Here is a 9,701-nt window from a genome sequence, read left to right as displayed (position 1 = left end):
AAAATTTTTCTGGTCTTGGATGAGTTCCCTGGCTGAAAGCGCAATTGCAACGCTTGGATGTTTATGTGTTACATTGTACATGACTGGTTTCATTTGTGTTTTGTAAATTGTTTGCATTTCATATTCAGTGAGGTATGAGATGGTCTAGGTTTAGCAGTTATTGTAAAGAAAAGTTTATGTATATGTTACAGAGTGCAATTTTATGAATACTGTACCACTTTGTTTTAAATTTTGTAAGTGGTTTGAAATAAATTTGCCCTTACTATGATCATCTTGAAAGGTCCAGGCTTGACATTTGTCATATTGGAGAAATTTAGATTGCAAAGCTGGTATTTTGAGAATTGTCCCTTCATGTAAATAATCATAAAGTGATATAAAGGTATTTTCTTTTTATACACAGCTAGCTCTTGATGTAATGTACTGTATTGCATGAATTAGGTCATTTTGGAGTGATAGTTAATGTTCAGGTAATCGCCAGGTTTTTCATGAGTGGGATTTGTAAGAAAGTTCTGTATGCTTAAGCAAGTTAGTGAGAATGACCATAATAAATGTTTTAACAATGTTATGAGGATTGGGGTGGTAGTGAAGGTACTGGCTCGAAGGCGTAAATGTACGTACAGAAGGTTACGGTAAATACCAAGAAGCTGAAATTCTAGAGAAATGGTTGCCAAACATGGCAGACTGATATATGCATTCTTGCATAAGATGAAAATGGTAGGAGCACTATGATAAACAAAAGGATAATGAAAATTAAATTATAAAAATCATGCATATAATTTCCTCATGTATTTGCATCACAAACAAGGAGGCCAAACAAGAGAAAACTATAGTTTTTGAGAATGGTTTTCAGAGCCAAGGATTAAAATGGCTTCGTACAGTCCACCATAGGCATTACTTTAGGTTCTTTTGAGTTCCCTTTGGCCCCTAGTTGTGACCCCTCTCATTCCATTTACTTATCTTTCTTCCATCTTACTTTCCACCGACTAGCAATTGTTTCATAGTTCAACTGTGAGGTTTTCCTCCTGTTACACCTTTAAAACTTTTTTACCCACAATTTCTTCTTCAGTGGTGATTGGCCTCAGGTCCCATTACTTCGCCTTTGGCCTGAATTTTATATTCCAATTAAAATGGCTAAACAATCCCAAACCCCTTAATGAAGAAGGTCAGTCTCCAACAAGTGAAGAGATCACCTGAGCAATAGATATGGTAAGCTTCAGCTGTCAACCCAGCTCAATTGTTTTTCTTGTAAGCTTCTAACAAGTTGAAAGTGGAACAGAGAAGAGTAAGTTAGGAGTTTGTTATGGTTATGTATTTGAAAATGAATTAGACTTCTTTTTTGTGAAAAGATTTGCTTACTAACAAGACTGCTGAAGTTTATGATGTTGAATCTCAATTTAGGTGAGGATTTGACTTGCCAAGTTCCCATAATGATGAATTGAGATGCTAAAGTTGTCTTTTGTGTCATGTGTGAATTTTGGACCATATTTCCTAGCACTGGGATGAATTGTCAGAAGGGAGTAGTTAAATCTCTACCCAAAATTATGGCAAGAGACTAAAGGTGAAGTTATTACTCCTGCTGCTTTTAAACTGGGAGTTCATATTTCTTGTTGATCAGGTTGGAGAACAGACCTCCCTTTCCACATGTTAAAATGTATCAGACTGGATAGCATCTGCTAAATCTCTATTATATAAAGACTGGCGAGCAGCAAGTACCAATGTCAAACAAGCTGAAAAATATAAAATCTGAAGTGTACCCATGGGTTCATCATCTCAAAAGGCAAAATCTAAAAAAGTAATCTTAACAAGACTGCATTGGTCATACTAGATTTTCTCGTGGTCATCTAATGTTAACCCCACATTCTGATCCAAGGAAATGTATTAGATGCCAAGTTCCCATAAATGTCCGGTACTTAATCGTTGAATGCCCAAATTGGAGTCAAGAAGCTCATTTATTTTCGATGTCAGGAATTCTTGCTGATGGCAAAAATGAACCACTTCACAAAATTGTTCAAAGCAGTCTAATTTTTTAATAGTTTATCGGTGGCTTTTTTTTCCGCAGGTTAATTCCTTGGATCCAGTCCGAGAAGAGCCTTTGTTAGGCTCAGAGATCTGTTTAAACTAATTTTTTTTCCTCTCCTATCCTAAAGTGGCTTCTTTCTTGCCAGGTACGTACATCAACAAAAATACCCACAGAAGAGGGAACCCAACACTATGAACAGCTTTGTGCTGAGCCACTCTTGAGCAAAATCCTTGGTTGGGGTTATTTTTATTGAGCTTCTTACAGGTGTTTCTACTACGTATTCATTTTATTGGTTATTGTATAATTTGTTTTACCAAATGTTTCATGGACAAATGGTATTCCAGGGGATAAGATGTGAACAACCCTCTAGCTTAGTGTGTCAGTGCACAGCATGCTTTATGTAAGGTTTCTTGCAGCGTCTCTTCTGTCCTTAGCTGCAAACCCTTTTAGTCTTTTTACTGTACCTCCATTCACACACACTTCTATCTGCTAGGTTTTCCTCCAGTTGCACATTTTAAACCTTGGTACTATTGTCAGTTTCTGTTTCAGAGCTGAATGACCTTATAGGTCCCAGCACTTGGTCTCTGGCCTTACCGACTCCAACCAAGACCTCCGACCTTATTTATTTAAGCTTTGGAAAGAGAATCTAATGTACTTAATGCAGCACAGCACATTCGACATCATTCTCAGACTTTTACCATCCAAAAATAATTTCAAGTGATCTTTTTGAAGAGCTTGATGTTCAAGGAATTTAGAGGTTAACTCTTCTAAGGTAGTGTTCTTTGAGAAAGGGTTTGGGCACAGAAATTTCACATTCAATCCAGTGTGGGTTATGAAGATGGTTAATCTTGAGGATTTTCTTCCTCTTAAGAGACATCGACGTGCTTATTTTATGTTATTTGAAAAGGTAAGGTGATTCTGGCAACCTAGATATCTGAAGTCACCATCTTTTAAAGGATCAAAGGAAATGGCTATTGAGAGTAGGTATAATTCTGCACGAACACTGCATGCCTATTCCTTGTACAAATCATGTGGTAGTTCATCAGGAGTATCCACATAATGCTTTCAACAACTGAGGTTCTAAATGCACTAGCATACTTTAAGGCCCATATTGTGTACAAATTAGATTTGTTCTGATACGAATACAAACCATCGGTCCTTTACAATAGGAATGTAACTTGCGGCAGCTGGAACCAGTCGTAAGCTTCGAACAAGGGAGTTCGGTAGTTAACTGCTTGTCCGACAGTCCGCGCGACTGGGAGGTGAAGATCCACTTTGCTTTCGGCCGCGCTGGTTGACAGACGTGTTCTCCACCTCTCTCTGCCCGCCTTTCGTCGTATGCTTTGTGTCTCTCAAAACTTGGTTTGCTTTGTGTAGTGTGTTTGAAAATACTGTAAGTACGTGTGCCTTTTGTATTTTTATTCTTAATTTGGTGAATAATGGATTCCCGTGAGCTAGAGATTTCCCCACGCCCCCCCCATCAGCCGCAGAGTTTGCCCTGGTGTGGAGGGCCATAAGTGTGGGGCCTTCCGCTCGTTCCCTGAAGTGGATCCTCATGATTTGTGTGCTCGGTGCCGAGGGCGCGAATGTTCTCGCGCCGAGCCTTGTGATTTATGTGTATCTTGGTCGGAGGAGCAGTGGGTGCGATATGAGGGGAGGAAGAAGCGACGTAAGCCTGCCAGGGAGTCCTCGGAAGGTTCTCCAGTGAATCCCTTGGTCACAGACACGTCGTCTTCCTTCCTGCTGCCATCTCAGCTCCCGTGTATGGCTCCTTCCCCTTCGCGCGGGGGGGGAGGTTTCTCGCTCCTCTTCGCCCGATCCGTCGAGCATGGAGGAGGGGGCGAGGTACCCTGACATCTAACTGTACTCGGGGTCTTCCGTTAGTTCGGGGTGGGACTTGTCCCCCACCCCCCCGCGGGGGGGAACCCGACCTTTGCCTCCACGGGTGCTCCTGCTGCGGGTGACGACCTTGGCCAGGTATGGTTCTTGCTGGGCCTCCAGGGGACACCAAGTGTTCGGGGGCTGTTGCATCACCTGGCGGGTGCTGCTCCGGTCACACATGGACCGGTGACCACTACCACCGTCTCGACCCCGGGGTATGCTGCCCCTCCTCACCTTGTGTACACCCAGCACGTGACAATGGTGACTCCCTCAGCTGCAGTGCAGGTCCTGATTGCTGGTTTCTCGAGGAGGGTCGTGACTCCGCCGCCCAGGTTCGCCGCTCTCGCCTCAGACCCCGACTTTCGGTGCCCCAAGAGCTCGCCCTTGGACCTAAAGCAAAGTGGATCTTCACCTCCCAGTCGCGCGGTGCGCGGACTGTCGGACAAGCAGTTAACTACTGAACTCCCTTGTTCGAAGCTTACGACCGGTTCCAGCTGCCGCAAGTTACATTCCTATTGTAAAGGACCTCAGGTTTGTATAGTTAGGAAAAATAAAATTTTTGACAAATTGTTATTTTTTTTCTTTTAACTTGGCTTTACATGCAGAAATATTTATTTGAAAATAAATACATCTGGGACCACCACAGTGAATTGTTCAACCTCAGTAAAGACTTCCTATCGGCTCTGACTGAATTTAGAACAAACTATTCAGCCCAAAAATTTAACGTATTTGTCAAAGGAAAATAATGCCTTGTAAAGTTAAAATGGCTACTATTTCAGTAAGCTGCATCTAGTAAACCATATTGTAATACTAGTAAAATACGTTGAAGATTTAAAACCATGCATATAGCCCATTAGCTGATGGTATTGACAGACTACCAATGGCTTACACAATGTGGTGTAGCTACCACAGTTGATTACCAAGTCATAAACAGGGGGAGTTTTGTACAGGAGAGAGAACTACTTCTACAGTGTCAATGGCTACTGCTAACCAGCAAATTTTATGTAATAGGTATTTTCATGGGTATATAGTACAAATTAGATGATTGTGAGCTGGGAGAGATTGTTGAACTTGGTAATAAGGCTCTGGTTTGATTGCTTAGGAAAAATGCAGTATAAAAAAATTTCCCCATTCTTACAGGAATACAAACCATCACCTTTTACATAGGGGACTTCTCCTGAAGCAGGAGGTAGTCTCAAACAACTGACTGGAGTTGAATCGCACTCAGAAATGCCATGCTCATGGATGCAAATATGATCATGTGAGGATGACAGAGCAATAGGGCCCTGATTTTGAGTGAGTTTCTATCAAGGAGATAATTTACTCAAGTAAGGAAGGGTTGGAGGACCATGAAAAGTCCTGTAGGGGAATCAAAGTTGGAATGCAGCTAATTTTTAGCAAACACAGGGTAATAGGTTCAGATTATACCTTTAACCCTTCTTCCACTCCTTCCTTGTGAAAAGGGAGAGCATCTTAAGGGCATACTTCAAGTTTGCAAGTCTAAAGTGTAGTTACCTCTATCTAGTCTAATCCCAGAAGATACCTCAGCCTAGATGTTGGTCTGAGGAGAAAAGGGAAGAAAGTCTAGTCACTCTACTCGCCTTCAAGCTTGTGCTAGCTACCCTGTCAACATACCATCTGCCTGAATGGAGATGGTTGCCTACACTTGATGAGCAGCCACCATAGATCCCAAAGAGAAGGCATTCAGGGACTTATGGGTGATATCTCTCAGATAGAATGAGGTAAAGGTTGTCTGCCTGTTCTAAACATCTACCCACATTACCTAACAAACTGAGGAGTCTCCAAAAAGCTGCGGATAGCCCTGTCCACCTATCTTCATGAGTAGGGAAGACAATGTCCTTGGGGGGAGGAATCTGCCTTTTCTTATCACTTCATGAAGCCAGAGGGTGTCCCTTGACGCCGTATTTTTGCCTGTGCTGATGAAGAGGCACTGACACTGGGATGTAGAGGGCAGCTTCTTTTCAAGTAGTAGGTATATTGTGGCTCCAACAGGCACAAAAGCATCTCGTCTAGTTCACCGCCTATAAAGTCCTGGAGAGAGGATATTGAAAAACTCATTTCCTAATTTCTCCTCAGGAATGACGGGCTGTGAGCTCTCACCTAAAAGCTCGGGAACAGAGAGAGAGAGAGAGATCCCCATCTCTCCAAATGCCGGACTTAATGAGAAACACCATGCAGCTCCCCAACCTGCTTTGCCAGGGGTAGCAAGGAAACAGTCTTGAGAGTAAGCTCGGTATCCAAAGTCTTCCCTAGAGACTCTTAAAATACCCATAAGCACGAACATCACCAAAGTAGTCTTAAGACCTTGGTCAAGCTGAAGGATAGTGAAGGAAAGCAAGGAAGTCTGCAACCTGCTGATACAACTATGGAACAAATCACAGAAGGTAGTCCACTTTTTCTGGTATACATTTGTGGAGGAATGACTGAGGTAACCATACATCTCCTCCACAATCCTGTGGATAATCATCAGGTGTAAAGCTGAAAGAAGTCAATTGCCTGGTGTATATTTAAATGCGACGTTGATGGAGAAGAGTGGGTCACTAAGCAATCTCTCTTGGTACCTTAACTAAAAATGTCAGCAGATCTGTATACACTCAGCCTGGGGCCATTGAAGTGCCACCGGGTTGATTGATGGAGAGGCTTAGATATTCAGATGGTTCCAAGGGTGTTGTAATGTCTCCCATCACTATCCAAGGAACTGGAATTGGAAAACAAAACGCTGAAAACGTCCTGTTCAGTCAGGTGGAGAACAAATCAAGCATAAGGGACCCCCATAACTCAAACAGACCTTGACCAATTGAGGATGTAAGGACCACTGTCCTGGCAACCTAACCCTAGTGATTTAGCTGGTTTTCCATTACGTTTTGCATCCGGAATATATCTGGATAATAGCTTGATGGCATGGCAACATGCCCATTCATGAATCTGCACTGCCAACTAGCAAAGCCCATAGAGAGAGAGAGAGAGACTTCCTCCTTGCATGTTTTCATACACTGCTGCAGAGGTGTTGTTGCTCATCAGCACTACCAAGTGAACCATCAACTGTTTTTTGGAATGCCTGAAGGGCTAGCAATATTACTTGCATTTCCAAAACATTCATGTATAGAAGAGGTGTGCCCTGTAGCCACATACATGAAACAAATGAACTTTTAAGGTGTGCTCTCCCAACCCTCCCACATGTATCTGTAAACAGATTTATTTTGGGAGGAGGAAAGTTAAAAGGAACCCTCATGAAGTGGTGTGTTGTCCAGCCACCATTCTAGGCCCTTCCCAATCTTTCTACTCAAGGGCATGAGATGAGAGGGGACATGTAGGGCTGACTGGCACTGCTCCAACTGCCAGTGAAGTGAGTGCAGGGGAATTCATCAGTGAGGCATGAGCCTCTCCAAGAACAAACCTTCATTGTTCGGGATTATCGCTTCTTTCCCACCCCATACCTTAAGGGGTCGGTTGCCTTCTTTACAACATCAGGCATGGTTTATTTTTGGCAAAGGGGTTTTTACGACGGCATGCCCTTGCTGTCTTCAACCATAGTTATTGGCGGTCGGCTTCGCCTTTGACTGAAAAGGCCACCTGCAAGGCATCAGTTTTCAGTTATTGGCGATGGGCCTAACCTTTTACGAAAAAGTAAGATTGCAAGGCAGCTGCTGTCCTTTTAGTCGCCTTGTACGACACGCAGGACCTACAGCGGTAGTAGTATTCTTACACCCCTACCACAGGGGTCATTGTTTGGGATTATCACCTTACTGTCCGTCTTTTTGTTTATGTTCTTGAAATATACAGACAGGTCATGCCAAGGAATAGGAAAAGTAAACAGATGTTGGGAGGAGCACATGCATATATACCCAAGTGTAGCTGTTATGCCTCCTCAGAACATCGTACCTGATGAAGAGGACTATGTCTTCAAATGCTAGTACTTTGCAAATGAAAGAAGCTTGAATCTAAAAACTGTGGTACGTTAACTATTTCAAATTGTGCCCCTAAACTCACCACCAACCCTGCATCCATCTCAGTGAACAACATGCCAGCAACAGGTTTTTGCCATCACGACGTCTGTGTTTATCAGCTAAGAAAATTGATTTTTCGGATGTCTGTTATTTTTCAAGGCTCTCAAATAGGTATATCACGTTGGTGAATAATGCGTGATTGTTTTGAGTTAAGTCTCATTACGATATTTAGCCATATTGACATGTTATCGAGTGAAGTGAAGTGCATCCTTTCTAAGTGGCTGCCATGGCATTATTATTATAAAAAAAAAAAAAAGTGTTAGGGGGAATACCGACCGTAAACCCGTGGGAAATTTAGAATATTATGAAATACTTGGAAAAACATAATAAAAAGCGACTGATTATGTATATTAGCATGAAAATAAATGATGGTGATAAACTAGTGCGTTTAAATGAAGTAGAACAGTTTTTTTTTTTTTTTTTTTTTTTTTTTTTTTTTTTTTTTTTAAGGTGTCTTGCGTTCATAATACGATTTTGGTCTGTCTTAGTTAAGTTCGTTTTTTCAATTAAATGTTATTTTTTTATTTGCTTGCCTTTCATTTCATCACTTAATAATGAGGGGGGCTGACGATTGTTATCATAGAAGTTGATATCAGGCCTCAAAAAAAAAAAAAAAACTAGGCTTTTTTTGAGCTACAAACATAAGGGTCAGAGCTCCCCCCGGGCCGCAGTCGGTGTTTCCCCGTGGTAGGGGAACACCGATCGAGGTCCCAAAGATTTATAAATTGCAAAATATAACACTTATTCTCTGAGTTGAGGATTTATGAGTATACCATAGGTTAGTCATGTTGTGTCGTTTGTTTTGGGCACAGTATGCACTAGCTCTCGGGTACAAAATGGAATTTTTATGATTTTGTTTTCCTACTAATAGGCTGATGTTCCTCCACCTCACCTATATATGTATATATATATATATATATATATATATTATGTATGTATGTATATATATATATATATATATAATATATATATATATATATATATATATATATATATATATATATATATGTGATTGTGTTTTCTTTCGGGTTTGTTCCAATAGAGGAAATAAATAAAAATTATTTTTTGCGACATACTTTAACAAAGCATTTGCATGTAGTGTGCGTAGGAGTATAAACCACATGAGAACGGAGCATTGCCAGACTCACCCACGCCTTTGAGTAACGAGTAAAGAAGTCCATGGCAACCTATCATTACATAAGAATCCTCCCAGCATCTGCTGGATGGTTTGGTCTTGGACTGTACTAACATGGATGATGGATTGTTGCTTTTGGTTAGGTGCAAAATGACGCTAGCATTCATGACAACGTTTATCAACTGCTACAAGAATACAACAAAATCTTATAGTTAAATGACAATAACCAAATGTATTCAAGGAGTGAAGAGACGAGCATGGCTGTGACCTTCTACACTAACCGCCAGGGGGATGTGGCTTATCTTTGGGCGTGGCTCTGCCAAAGCCGCTGCCTACCTGTCGTCTGTGCTACGTTATCTTCTCAGCCGATCTGTTTAGCCTGCCCATTTTTTTTCTCATTTATTTTGTAGAGTATTATGTCATCAGCATTTTTTTGGGCGACTCATACGTGTAAATGAAAAAAAAGTTGTGTAGTACATGCATACACAAACATAAGCCTAGAAAATTTTAGTGTAAGTTTTTAATAAGTGAAATAAAATCTAAACTCAGACCACCACACACACACACTCTCTCTCTCTAACACACATATGAATATATATATATATATATATATATATATATATATATATATATATAT

This window comes from Macrobrachium nipponense, chromosome 2 (genome assembly GCF_015104395.2).
Source record: "Macrobrachium nipponense isolate FS-2020 chromosome 2, ASM1510439v2, whole genome shotgun sequence".
In the NCBI taxonomy this organism is placed as follows: Eukaryota; Metazoa; Arthropoda; class Malacostraca; order Decapoda; family Palaemonidae; genus Macrobrachium; species Macrobrachium nipponense.
This window is presented reverse-complemented; position numbering follows the sequence as displayed.